Source organism: Mauremys mutica, unplaced genomic scaffold (genome assembly GCF_020497125.1).
Source record: "Mauremys mutica isolate MM-2020 ecotype Southern unplaced genomic scaffold, ASM2049712v1 Super-Scaffold_100251, whole genome shotgun sequence".
Taxonomy (NCBI): domain Eukaryota; kingdom Metazoa; phylum Chordata; order Testudines; family Geoemydidae; genus Mauremys; species Mauremys mutica.
In genome coordinates, this window is record NW_025423295.1 from 149,002 (window position 1) to 162,091 (window position 13,090).

A 13,090-nucleotide genomic window follows, 5' to 3' on the forward strand; every position below is an offset into this window, starting at 1 on the left:
AAGGTCACCCTGCACCGGCGGAGTGTGAAGCCTCTCCCCTAGGTTGGGGTGCCGAGTATTAAGCCTTCTTCTGTGGCTTGGGCTGGGGAGCGTGATCTGGTGTCGGGTACATTTGGGTGGAGCTGGTGGCCGGCAAGAATTCGGGCCATCAGGTCAACCCTCTGTGGACAATGGGGGCGAGCCGGCAGGCCTGCGATTTTGGCTTCGCGGGCGGGCAGCTCAAGCCTGGCCCTCCTATGAGCCTGGAAGGCAGCCGGCCGGGCTCACCCGTCTCCAAGTTCCTTTCAGGCAGCAGGTGGAGCGAGGAGCCCAGGGAGGGGAGCCCAAGGAGGTGTCAGGAGCTTGGTCCTGCCCGGCGCCTGCGCCCAGCAGGGCTCTTGCCCACTCCCGGGCCACCTGGTTTTGGCCTCTGCCACCCCTAGCAGTCAGCCAAAAGAGCAGAAGCCAACCTCTCCCTCCCGGTGGCCAGCATGGGGCTTGAACCCATGACCTTGGTGTTATTAGCACCACGCTCTAAACCAACTGAGCTAGCTGGCCAACGGCAAGCCCTCCCTTGCCTGACCCTTTTGGAAAGAGTCACTGGCTGGCGCGGGGAACATGTGGCCTCCGTTATCGAATGGATGGATCGAGACACCACCTGTCAAGGTAGGGGAATTAGCTCAAGTGGTAGAGCGCTCGCTTTGCATGCGAGAGGCAGCGGGATCAATGCCCACATATCCAGCGGCAAGGCAGCCCCAGGACCTTCTCTTGCCCTTCTTTTAGAAGGCCATGGACAGTCAGCCAGCTCAGCTCCTCCAGTGGCCTCCATCCCTCTCCCCGCTTGGCCTCCCAAAAAGCCAGCCCTTGCGGAGCACAAAGCTCTTCCTCCCCGGCCCTTCTCCCCCTTGCGCTGACTGGGAGGCTGGTGACAGCTGGGGGAAGTTAGCTCAAATGGAAGAGCATGGGAGAAGTAGTCAGACCCAGACACATATTCTCCAGCCTGCTCTGCTCTGCTTTGCTCTGCTGGGCTGGGCTCTAGTGGGGGACCTGCACCTTTTGTTCTGAGCTCTCACTGGAGCACAATCCCTTTCCTCCTCCCTCCCTGCTAGTCTACGCCAAGCTCATTGGCCGGGAGGGAGAGCCACTCAAATACAGAATTACTCACATCCCAGGGGTCCATGAAGGGAATGAGGAGATGGGCGGGGTGGCACGCGATACCAGCTCAGCTGAGACCGTGAGACCTCGCAGCCTCCTGATCTCAGGCAGCATGGCAGCCGTGGAGCAGAGCAGAGCACGCAGACAGCTTGGAGAAAGCCAAAGCGGGGAAGGGCTGCGTTGGTCTGGAAGAGGGAGTCGGTGGCTGTCTATCCTGGCGGAGGCAGGGTCGTTTTGCTGTATGCTGGGCCGGGGGCCAGGGAGTCTGCTAGAGTTGCTGAGCTGGGCCTGCTCCTGGCTTTGCTTGGGTTAGAGGAAAGTGGTGAAGATAGGAACGGCCCTCCTGGGTGAGACCGATGGTCCAGCTAGGCCACTATCCCGTCTTCTGACAGTAACCGATGAGGCGCTTCAGAGGCAATGGCCAGAGCAGGCAATCGTCAAGTGATCTATCCCTGCGTTGTCTTCTGAAGTTTGGTGCTTGTTTCTGGGGCTAACTCTCAGCCCAGACACACTCCAGGGAGGGAGCGTTGGTGTTTGTGCCGAGGAGCGTGGCTGGGACTCGGACCCCCTTCCCCAGCTCTGGGTAGTGCCCCGCCCCCATTTCAGGCTGTGTTCTGCTTAAGGCCACAGAGCCCTTGCCTTTTTTTGCCCGGTGCCTGAGAGTCAGGCCAGCTGCGGGGAATTAGCTCAAGCGGCAGAGCGCTCGCTTTGCATGCGAGAGGTAGTGGGGGGCGATGCCCGCATTCTCCGAGCCTAAGGGCTCCTGATGAGCGTGGTGGACGGGAGAGTCGGCCATCTGACTTTTGGCCTTGCTGCCCGTAGCGGTCAGGCCGAAAAATCAAAAGCCTCCCCAGGCCCACAGCCACCCAGGGGCTGCTCTGCACCATCTTGCCTGAGCGGGTGGAAGTGGAGCCTGGAACTGAGCTGATGAGCTGAGGGTTATTTGCACTGTGTGCTTCACATGGACGTGAAAACATGAGGCACAGATCTTTGAGCACAACCCTCGTCCTGAGGAATGGGTGAGTGGGGTGGGGGCTGCATAAAGAGAGACCTTCTCTCCCTTGCGGGGCTGCAGCGGCTCTTCACAGGGGCAGTCCCCACTGCCCAATTGGTACCAGAGTTTTGAAAGCTTCCTTTTCTGGCCTGGCTCCCCTCTCTTTAGGGAGACTGGTGACCCCAAACTTCCCAGAAACCATCATAGTGAGGCTAACCTGAGCACAGACACCTGCTCAGCACCCCGGGGTGCAGCCCTGAACTCCGGCAACCTGTTACGCTCAGCTGCCCACCTAACAAGCGTTACACGACAGGAGCCTTCATGCCTCCGCGTGTTCAGGTCCCTCCCAGCGGCCAGCGAGGAGGAGTAAACTCCGCGGCTCAGTTTTTTTTTTTCTAAGCGTTGGCCACACGGGGGCAGCCTGGAGCTCAGCCAACGCCTATCCCGTTGCTCGGTTGCGTTTCCCGCATCCTCGAGGCAGGTTCACAACCCCGCAGGCAGATCTCTGAATCGAGCCGAACCGTTCCCTCAAACCCAAGCGCTTTAGCAGCAGCTTTGCTAGGAAAGCGCTGAACGTCCCCAAGTAAAGTAAGAGCCGAAGCGCTGTGTTCCAGGATCTTCTATTGGGCCCCTCACCATGGTGCCTGTCAGGCGCAAGGAGAAACCAGGGAAATGGTTTTCATGGCGTTTAAGTGCAGAAGGGGCCATTAGCTCACCTAGTCTGAAACCGAATAACACAGAATTAACACCATGACACATATTGATCCCACAGACCATTAGATAGATCAAAGCGTTTCAGCCCACAGGAAGGAGGCTAAACTGGGTGCCAGAGGCACGCGAACAAGGGGCCCCCAAGGCAATGGCAGGGAGCTGACGAAGTGAAATATGCCCAGATGAATCCCAGCAGGCGACCCACCCCCATGCCACAGAGGTGGGAGTCCCTGTTCCCCCTCCTGCCCTTAAGAATCTCTGGTGGTAAGTGGTTCCCCCTGTTCCCCAGATAAGAATCCTCCATGGGATATTCCACCGGCTTCACCCTCCAAATAAGAACATTGTGTGGAGGGAGTGGGAGGAAGGTTTGTCTGGCAGATATGTAAAGGGGGACTTGGTCTCCCGGTCCTCGGCCCAGGCTCCTGGGAGGAAGTGATCTCAGTGTGTCTGGCTGTCTCCCATTCCCTCCCACCCAATAAGAATCCCTGGTGTGTGGGTGCACCCTAGAACCATTAAGGATCTCTGGTGGGTTTTTATGGGGGGGGGGGGTGTCTCCTCTGCCCTAGTCAGGATCTCTGGGGCAAAGAGACTTTGACTCACCCAGGCTGGGCTGCCATCATGGAACAGACCAGGTCCTTCTGTGGAGGTTTGCGTCCCTCCAAGGACGTGATCTCAGTGTGTGTGGGTGTCCCTGTCCCTTCAACCCTTAACAATCCCTGGTGCGTGGGTGCACTGGGCCCCATTACAATCCCCTCTGTCTTACCCCCCATGAGGGATCCGGTGGATGTGGGTGTTCTCCATGCTGCTGGGGGTGTCTGGTGTCCCTGTCCCTCCTGGTTAATAGTGGGGTGTGTGGGTGTCCCCCCAGCCTGTTAAGGATCCGTGTTGTGTGGATGCCCCCGTTCTTCTCATTAAGAATGGTGCAATGGAGCATATGGGTGTGTCCCCCACCCCATGAACTAGCTCCCGTGTGTGGTTCCCCTGTCCCCATCCAGGCTCTGTGGTGTGTGGGTGTCGCCGTTCCTCTTTTCAAGATCCGTGTTGCAGGGAGGCGTCCCTCCCCCCAAGTCAGAATCCCCAGCGTGTGGGTGCTCCCATCCCCCATCCAGGCTCTGCGGGGGGTGTCTGTATGAAAAGAGACCATGTCTCACTGTCTTGCCCAGGCTACACTGCAGGGGCTATTCACAGGCACGATCCCACTACTGATCAGCACGGGAGTTTTGACCTGCTCTGTTTCTGACCTGGGCCGGTTCACCCCTCCTTAGGCAACCTGGGGACCCCAAGCTTCCCCAGGATCACCATATTGATGCCGAGCTTAGCGCGGACACCCGATCGCCACAGCCCCCTGCAGCCCAGAACTCCTGAGCTCAAGCGATCCGCCAGCCTCAGCCTCCCCAGGAGCTGGGATCACAGGCACCAGCCACAGGGCCCGGCACCTGGAGCTTCAAACTCTGCTTGTGAGCTCTGTGCCTTGGCCAGACGGGGACAGCCTGGAACTGGGAAATGCTCCTGCTCCCCCCACCCCTGTCTCATGTCGAGCTGCAGGCGCCGCTGTCGTCCCAGGTAAGATTCCGGATGTTTCGGTGCCCCCCATCCCCCCGCCCATGTGTCCGGGTACCTCTGCCCCCCATACAGAATCCTGGGTGTGTGGGTGTCCGTCCCTCTGCAGAGGATCCCGGAGTGTGGATGCCCTTGTCCCCCCCTACACGATCCTGGGTGTGTGGGTGCCACTCTCCCCCCAGTAGATCTCTGGTGGGTGGGTCCCCAGGGTGTGAGTGCTCCCATCCCCCGATACAGGCTGGGGGGGCGGTATAACTGGCTGTCCCTGTCCTGCCCAGGTGGTGCTACAGCAGCTGTTCACAGGGGCAGCAACCCCACTGTCAACCTGCAGCTTTAACCTGCTCCAGGGGTGACCTGCTTCACCCTCCTGTGGGAGCCTGGGGACCCCGAACTGCCCAGAATCACCTGATTGATGCCGAGCTCTGGGATCCACCCACAGTAGCTGGGAGCTGTGGGGTCCATCCGTGGTGGCATGGGCCTGTGGGAGCCCCTTCCGGCACTGGTGACTGATAGTTGTGGGGCCCCCACCGGCCGACAGCTCCAGTCTTGCTGCCCCAGGGCTGAGGTGGAAAATGTCACTGAGATCTCTGAAAGTCACAGATTCTGTGACCCCCTTTATATAATCTTAGCCTTAATCGTTATTGACTGTGTCTCTCAATCTAGTGGTCTGCTCTAGCGCGGGTGGGACAGGGAAGACAGAAGCTCACCCCCCAGCACAGGTTTGGGCAGCAATGGCTCTTGGGCTATTTGCTGTGCATGCAGAGGACCTGTCCAGGCCGGTGGAGCAGCTCAGCCAGATGAGGAGCTGGAAGAAGGAGACCTGAGCAGCCTGGACATCCCACTTTTTCTCCACAGCCACTGCCTGTCAGCAGGATTCCTCCTTCTCCTCTCAGTGAGAACCAAATCTAAGCACCTAGTATAGCTGGGTTGTTCACTGCACCCCAATCCCTTCATGCCTGAGCCTCCCTGCCTAATGTCCTGTACCTGGCTCCAGAGGATTTGTCTCACATCTCGTATAGGATACTCGACTTCTTGTGCATTGAGATTGCTCGGACCCCCTCAGTAGAGGACCAGAGAAAAACACAGTGTCCCGCATTTTCCAAATAAGTGCTTGGAAAAAGTTTTGCTTCTGTGACCACCTGGCCTAATGGATAAGGTGTTTGATTTTGGATCTGGTAATTGAGGGTTCGAGTCCCTTTGTCGTTGTGTTTGTACAGTTTTACCATTGTGCTGGAATGTCCTGCTTCCCTTTCTGGCTGGGAACCTCTTCTTGGCTGCTCAGGCCATTGTTCTGGATTCAGCAAGAGCCCCAGGGAAGTGAGTTGGGAGGTTTGGGCGTCTCAAAGGCTGGGGCCATGAGCCTCAGGTTGCTTCCATTCTCGCCTTTGCCCTTCCTGGCTTGCCAAAGAAACTGGGCAGATGCACAGGACAAGCGTTTTGTGGAGCAGTCTCTCTCTTCCAACTGTGCGCCTGTCCCTGTGCTGAGGGGGGTTGCTACATAGCACCTTTGGGAGCCTGGGTGTTTCTCTGCTTCTCGCCAGCTGGGGGAAGGGAAACCCTCTTGGAGATAAAATCTCCTGCCCCACTGCAAAAGTGTAGCACCATGAATGGGAACCCTCAGAGGCCCATCCACCATGGGGGCTGTGGCCACTGACACTTTCCTACCATCTTCTCGTGATGTTGGCCACAGAGCATCAGCAGCTGACCCCGCTTGCTTGGTGACCTTCTCAGTGGGGTGTTTTTTGGCATGGCAGGGAGCAGGGTGTCTTTGTGCCTGTCTGAAGGCAACACATAGGCATGGTCCTGCCCTCCTCTGGCCCTGCCCTCAGTTGCTCTGTGGCTTTTAAGCCTTCCCTTGGAGCTGTCAGCACCAGCTGCCTCTGCTCTAGGTGCCTAGAGAAGGAGAGGTGTTGCAGGGTCACTTTTACAGATGCCCCTTCCCTGCTACTGCCCTTGCTCAGCTGGGCAGAGGAGCTTCCATCCCCACCTGTCATTCCTGAGGGCCACCCTGCTTCACTCTCTTCCTACTGTGTTGGGAAAGACAGCTCTCATTTCTCCTTGTTTTCTGACTGCAGAGCCCAAGCTCAGGGACTCACCTTGGGTGCAGGCACTGCTGTGCTCCCAGAAAACAAGCCACCCCTGCACAAAGAGAGATGAAAGGACCTGCCAAAGCCTGGGATTGAACCAGGGATCTTTAGATCTTCAGTCTAATGCTCTCCCAACTGAGCTACTTTGGCAGCTGCATGATAATATTTTGGCCTGTTGCTTCTCTGTCCGGGATGTTGTTGTCAGCAGTTGCACACAAAAAGGACAGGAAAACGAACGGCTGCTCCACACCCCCACCGGAGGAACCCGGCGCCCTTAGCTGTGGGGAGTAAGAAGTGGCTGTTGGCTGACAGGGCCTGTCCCCGAGGAGCTGGAACAGCAGCTGCTGCCTCCCCCTCAGCTCCAGGCTGTGGGAAATGCTCATTGCCTGGCTGCATGGGCGGCTGCTGCTCCGTGCTCTGGAGAGCGTCTGTATTGCTCTGTCAACCCCCCGTCTTCACTGAGCCAGTCTGGTAAGGTCCCAAGTGCCCCCTCCGGCCTGGCAGCTGAGAGTCTGTGCAGACATTGGCCCCCCTGCCAGCCCCACAGGCAGCAGCAGCACCAGCCCCCCAGCACCACAGGGGCACTCAATGCACTTCCTGTGGGGAAATGGCTCCTTGGCGTCCAGCTGCTAGAGTGAGAGCCAGGAGAGAGCAGTGTCTGGCTCACCGTGGGGGAGAGAAGAGACCTGGTGAGTGCAGATCTCCCTCAGCCTCCCCCGCAAGGCTGGTCAGTTGTATTGTCACTGTGATAGTCGGTGCTTCCCTTCAGGGCCGGCCCTAGAGGGATCCGGGGTCTGGGACGAATCCCCCCTTTCCTGCCCAGGCCCTGCCTCCACCGCACCCCTTCCCCCAACCCCTGTCCCTCCCCCACCTCTTCCTGTCTCTGCTCCTCCTCCTCCCCGCCCAGCGCCTCCTGCACCCCACTGAACAGCTGATCACTGGCAGGTGCTGAAGGGGAAGAGGAGGAGCTTGTCGGCAAGGCCTGTAGTGGGGGCGGGGGGAGCTGGCTGCCAGTGCCAAGCTTACCAACCGTGCCAAGTCCTGCAGTGTCGCCTGTGGGTTTTCCACAAGATCATCCAGGCTGGGGAGCCAGTCAGCGTGTGACTGTACAATTGGATCAAGCGACAGCTGCCCGAGTTCCAGGAGATGAGGCTGCAGCTGGCCGACATGAGCAGAAGCACCGTGTGAAGGGAGTGAAGCTGACATTTTTGCGGCCTGCAGGGAATGGAGACAAAGCAGGGGGATGCAGGGACTCAGGGCAGGACCCGTGGATCTGATAGTGCAGGACCACAGTCGCTGGAGGAGGAGAGAGAGTCCCGCGAGAGGAAGCCGCTGGTGGGAAGCAATAAGTGCAGAGTGCAAACCAGCCAGCTGAGAGTCACAGGGGTCTAGAAAATGAAATAACAGCAGGTCCCATGGGGTAATGGGCAGCACTCAGGACTTTGACTCCTGGAATCTGCGTTCAAATCTCAGTGGGACCTCATGGAGATGTGTTGGTTTGCTGCAAAGCCCTGGAGCCCAATGTGCTTGGCTACCTTTATGCTGGGTGGCTGATGCCCACTGGAGATAGGTCTTTAGTCTGTCCGGTTCAATGTGCTGGTGGCTATAGGTTGGGGTCCTAGAACTTAACACGTTGGCTAGAAATTCCTGCGGGTTCACCATATGTTTGTTTCTCGCTGCTTCACCTTTGGTCCCTGTAGCTGCCACACTCTTCCTCTTGCCCACATGGCATTTAAAGGAAGGAGGGCCAGGGCCAGGCTTCATAGTCAGGGCTAGGCAGGAGGGAGGAAGAGTCCCAGGCTGGAGCCCCCACTGAAGGCCACCCACAGACCAGCACTCGTTCTGCGGCCAGCCAGCATCACAAGGTGGTTGGAAAGCAGGTGGGGCCTCCAACCGTTCCCACTCAAGGGGCTCCTTTTGGCGGTGGGGCAGGAGATATTTCCCCCAGGAGGCTCTTTCCCAGCTGCTGAGAAGCACAGAAGTACCCGGTGTTTGCTCTTGCGGTGAAAGGGGTTAATACGTTTAGGCGGCCTGGCTAGCTCAGCTGGCAGCACCTCTGGCTCTTACTCTGAAGGTTGAAGTTACAATTCCCTGTTTGGGTGCTTGGGGCTCCTCTTCAACAACGCAACACACAATCTGCTTAAGCCCCCACCCAGTAACCTGGGGAAACTAACCCTGGCCACTGGGTGCCTCTAAGAGGTGATACTTTCCCCACTCACACGCACTGAGTGTAGAAAAGAAACTTTAAGAAAAAGGAGGAAAATCACCTTGTATTAACTTGGGAAAACACCACAATCAGGATTCATAACACAATACTATGAGCAAAACACCCCCCCACAGCGCGCTGGGCAGTGGCCTTTTGCCTCGGGCTCCTAAATCCAGACACCAGAAGCTCTGTGGATGTGCCCCTCCCTTCACTGCACCTCACCCACAGCTGCTGTCCTGGGTCAGTGAAAACCCAGAGTTCACCTCTCACCTCCTGGGGGGAAAGCCCCTTTCTCCCTCCGCTGTCTGGCCACATTGCCGGCCACTTGCCATTCCCCCCTGTCACCGCTCTGCTGGCCACCCTCTCTGCTCCGGGACGTCTTGTGGTCCCACCAGGAGCGGGGCAGGCTCCCTAAAAGTAGCGGCCACCAGAGCCCGAACAGTAGCCCCATCCCTTCCACTCAACACCACGCCCCTGCCCCACCCCCTCTCCCCAAGGCCCCGCTCCTGAGCTGCCTCTTCCCCCCAGACCTCACCTCCCGCTCACTGCTCTCCGCCCCCTCCCCACCCTCACTCGCCCTTACGGTCATTACAAAGTGGCAAGGCAGAGCCCTCTCGTTTTTAAAAGTCCTGGGGTGTTGTTCCCCCCTGTTCAGGCACCCCTGGGGCCCTGCACGTCACACAGCTCTCCCTGATTTCAGCTGTTAGTGAGGGATCCTCACTGCTAGCGCAGACTGGGCAGTTTCTTGCATGAGAGACACTGTCCCAAAGCAGGACTAATGCTTAGAGCTGGTTCTCAGTGATTTCAGATCTGTTGGTCTTCAGCAAGACTCTCCATTGAGTCTTAACCAGCTCTGTTATTACACAGGGAAGAACAAAAGGGTCAAATGGTGCCTGGAAGCCTTAAGAAGAATCCACCCCACCGAGTACAACACTTGTCGCTACCTGCTCTCAGCTCCACTGAGAATGTTTTGGGGTCACAACTTGGCTTTATCAGCCTAGGGGTCTCAGAAAATCACAATTAAACAGGTGCTCCAGTGGCACAATTGGTTAGCGCACAGTACTTATAAGGCAGTGTGGGGAGGAGCTATGCTGAGGGTGTGAATTCAAGCCTCACCTGGAGCACTGGTTTTCATTAGCCAAATGGCATCACCCCCTCATCTGGCCCTGTGGAATGTAGAATTCCAGTCCAGGGGAACCTGAGGAGGAGTCAATAAAGGCCCCTTTCAATTATTACCTCCTCTCCAGAGCTCAGGTCAGAATCTACAATCCTTTCTCTGCCACCAGCCCCTGTGCCAGGATCCCTCAAGCAGAGCCTGGAGTCCTGCCCAGGGCATCTGTACTATTGACAAACACTAAGTGACAGGGACAAATCCCGCCTGGTGCGGGGAGGCAGGTTTGCTCTTCAAATTCTGTTGTTGGTACATTTCCAGCCCTGGGAATGTCCCACAACAGCATTTAATGGGAAGCTGCCTGCAGAACAGTTACACTGCACAGAGCTTCTGCGGAGGAGAGGTGGGAATTAGTAACATTTTGAGGATCGTTTGGGAAATGAGCCTTTGCTGACAAGGTTTGTCTCTGTTCATATTTCACCTTCAGGTGTTATACTGAGGGATCTTTAGCATATTTTTGGGAGGTTAATAACTATCTCCTCAACTTTATTTACTCAACTTAAAAATTGGTGTCACTTGATTTTTGCATCTCCCTGTGAAAATACAACTGACACGTGTGGCTTTCTACAGGGGGTCATGATGTTAAAGTTGGGGAATTCAGTCTCTCTACTCCTGGGGGGGGGTGTTGCTTTTTTACAGCTGCCTCAGGGCCAGGCACACTGGGATGTTAGCTGCACCCACTGTCCTTGCCAGGGGCCCCTGCTGAATCCTGGGGGTTGCACTGCCGTGCTGGGGTGACTCTGCAGGTGGCGAAGCTGCTGTGGAGCAATGTAGAACAGGTGCAGGAAGGAGACGAGGTCACTATTCACATTCTGAACTGCACAATTTTCCAAATTTGGGACTAGATTCATAGATTCATAGACTTAAGGTCAGAAGGGACCATTATGATCATCTAGTCTGACCTTCTGCACAATGCAGGCCACAGAATCTCACCCACCCACTCCTGTAACAAACCCCTATCCTATGTCTGAGTTATTGAAGTCCTCAAATCGTGGCTTAGAGACCTCAAGGTGCAGGGAATTCTCCAGCAAGTGACCCTGTGCCCCAGGCTGCAGAGGAAGTCGAATGTCCGAGAACAATTCTAGGGGAAGGTGAATGCAGCGCAATGACACTGGAGATGCCCAGACCTCCAGTGGGGGCAGCGTGGAAATTAATAATGGGAAGATCATTTGTGAAATTAGTCGTCACTGACAAGATTTGTCTGTTCCTATTACACGCCTTGGTGTTAGTTAGAGGAATCAGTACAGATTTTTACTATATTGATTAAACACTTAATTTTATTTACCCAAGCCAAAAACTTAAGTGTCACTTATTTTTTTCTCTGTCCTAGAAAGAATGAATTGAATTTTGTGACTTTCTGGAAAGTGCAGCGAGATTAAATGTGGGGAATTCAGTCTCTGTGTTTGCGAGCTGATGTTTTCCTCTCACAGGTCAATGCCTGCATTGAAATACCAAGAGGGATCTAAGGGCTGGTGTACGCTGGGCACTGAACTGGCAGAGCGACGTCTCTCAGGGTGTGAAACCCCCACCCCAAACCCATAGAGTTAAGGTGACCTAAGCCCGGGTTAGATAGTGCTAAAGAAAAGGAAGAATTGTTCTGTCAATGCAGCTATTACAGGGATGGGAAAACCCCTCCAGTCACTGTCTACTCCAGAGTGCTATAGCAGTGCCACTGCAGCATTTTAAGTGTTGACAGAGTGAAAGTAGATGTGGCTCCAGTTTCCACTCTGGATGCTCAGGCACTAAGTCTACAGTAATAATAACAACAACGCAGTACTTGCATAGTTGGCAGGATTTGAACCTGGGCAGGGAGACCCCAATGGATTTCTAGCCCATCGCCTTAACCACTCGGCCATAACTACTGGATGTACAGCTGTATCATGATGATTCTGTTCTCACTGAATTGTCACTTCAAAAATTGTTTGCTCAGACCAGCTTCCCCAGCACACTCACTGCTGCACATCAGTGTAAGTGTTGTCCTTAGGTGAACAGCAAGAATTCCTGCCATTTCCCTTCCGGCTGGAGCAAGATGAGAGTGTGTTTGTGTTAATGACATTGCTGTAGATTGTTGTTCATTCCCCACTCTGACAATTCAGACAGTCCCTTTCCCATTCAAATCTCCAGCACATCGTTTCCAATAGCAGGGGGCAGGATAACTCTGGGGCACTGAAATTTTTTCAGAGGGCTGGCGCGTGAACTCAGCCTTGCATTCCACCCTTGATGTTTCATGGACTAACAACAGCAGCAGAAAGAAAGAGCCGAGCCAACATCTCCCTGGCCAGGGATGCAGGTGCCACGTCCCCTCTGTCTGACCATCACCATTGCAGGAGAGAAGGGTTCACTGGAATCGAATGCCCTGGCTCAGACCAGAGACACAGGGAGGTTTTGCTGTTCACGGATCTGTGCAAAGGAAATTGTGTCTCTGTGGGAAATTGAGGCAGGAAATGAAACACCCAATGCCCTAAGGAATGTGGGTGAAGGACTCGGGCTGAGCAATGATTTAAAAGGGGTTTGTTTCAATTTATTGGCCTGATTAAAACTATGGCTAAAAGCCCCCTGTAACAGGGGCTGCGGGACAGGACAGGCAGTTCAGTGCAGAGTGTTCAGAGCTGCCCCGTATCTGCCCTTTCTCTGCACCGCCCCTGCTCCCAGAATGCACCAGGCCCTGGACTGAACTCTTCCCCTGCCGGCCGAGCTGGTTTCGTTTGCTGTGATCCTGTTGGCTTGGCAGGGGGTTAAGTGACAGTCCCACACCAGAGCCAATGCCCCCCTGTCACCCAGCCCCCTGACCCCCAGCAGTGCAGGTCAGCCAGGAGCTGGGCCCTGCCAGGCACTCAAGGGCGTCTCCCCTGCAGCTGGGGCTCTCCCCAGCGTGTCTGTGGGAGCTCGCACACTAACGGGGCAGCAGCAGCAGCCGCGTGGTGGGTTGGGCTGGTGACCCGGGTCCTAATCTCCTGGGGTCGGCTGGGTTCAGCGCTTTGGCGAACTTGGACCCGCAGCCACCGGCTGGAGGCCCCACGGCCACGCTGCTAGCTTGTTACGCAGATGCACTACGCCCCTCACGCCCCATTCCTCTCACTGAAGCCAGGAGAAGATTTGCAGCGAGGAGGCCGGTGGGAAACGGTTCAACCCCCAATATCCCAGAGCTGGATTGCTCCTCACAAAGAGGATGTGTGCATGTGTGCATGGGTGATGTGTGCAGCGGCCCTGTGCACTATGAGGAGGGG

At 56.0% G+C, this 13,090-nt stretch overlaps 3 non-coding genes across 3 annotated transcripts; 1 reads left to right on the top strand and 2 right to left on the bottom strand.

Moving 5' to 3' along the window:
• Window positions 1-462: 462 nt before the first annotated feature.
• TRNAI-AAU lies at window positions 463-537 on the bottom strand. The gene has a single exon. It is a non-coding gene; the product is annotated as a tRNA-Ile (tRNA).
• A 6,026-nt stretch (window positions 538-6,563) lies between these two features.
• Window positions 6,564-6,636, bottom strand: TRNAF-GAA. Its single transcript has one exon. It is a non-coding gene; the product is annotated as a tRNA-Phe (tRNA).
• A 3,086-nt stretch (window positions 6,637-9,722) lies between these two features.
• TRNAI-UAU lies at window positions 9,723-9,816 on the top strand. Its single transcript has 2 exons — window positions 9,723-9,760; window positions 9,781-9,816. It is a non-coding gene; the product is annotated as a tRNA-Ile (tRNA).
• The last annotated feature ends 3,274 nt before the right edge of the window (window positions 9,817-13,090 follow it).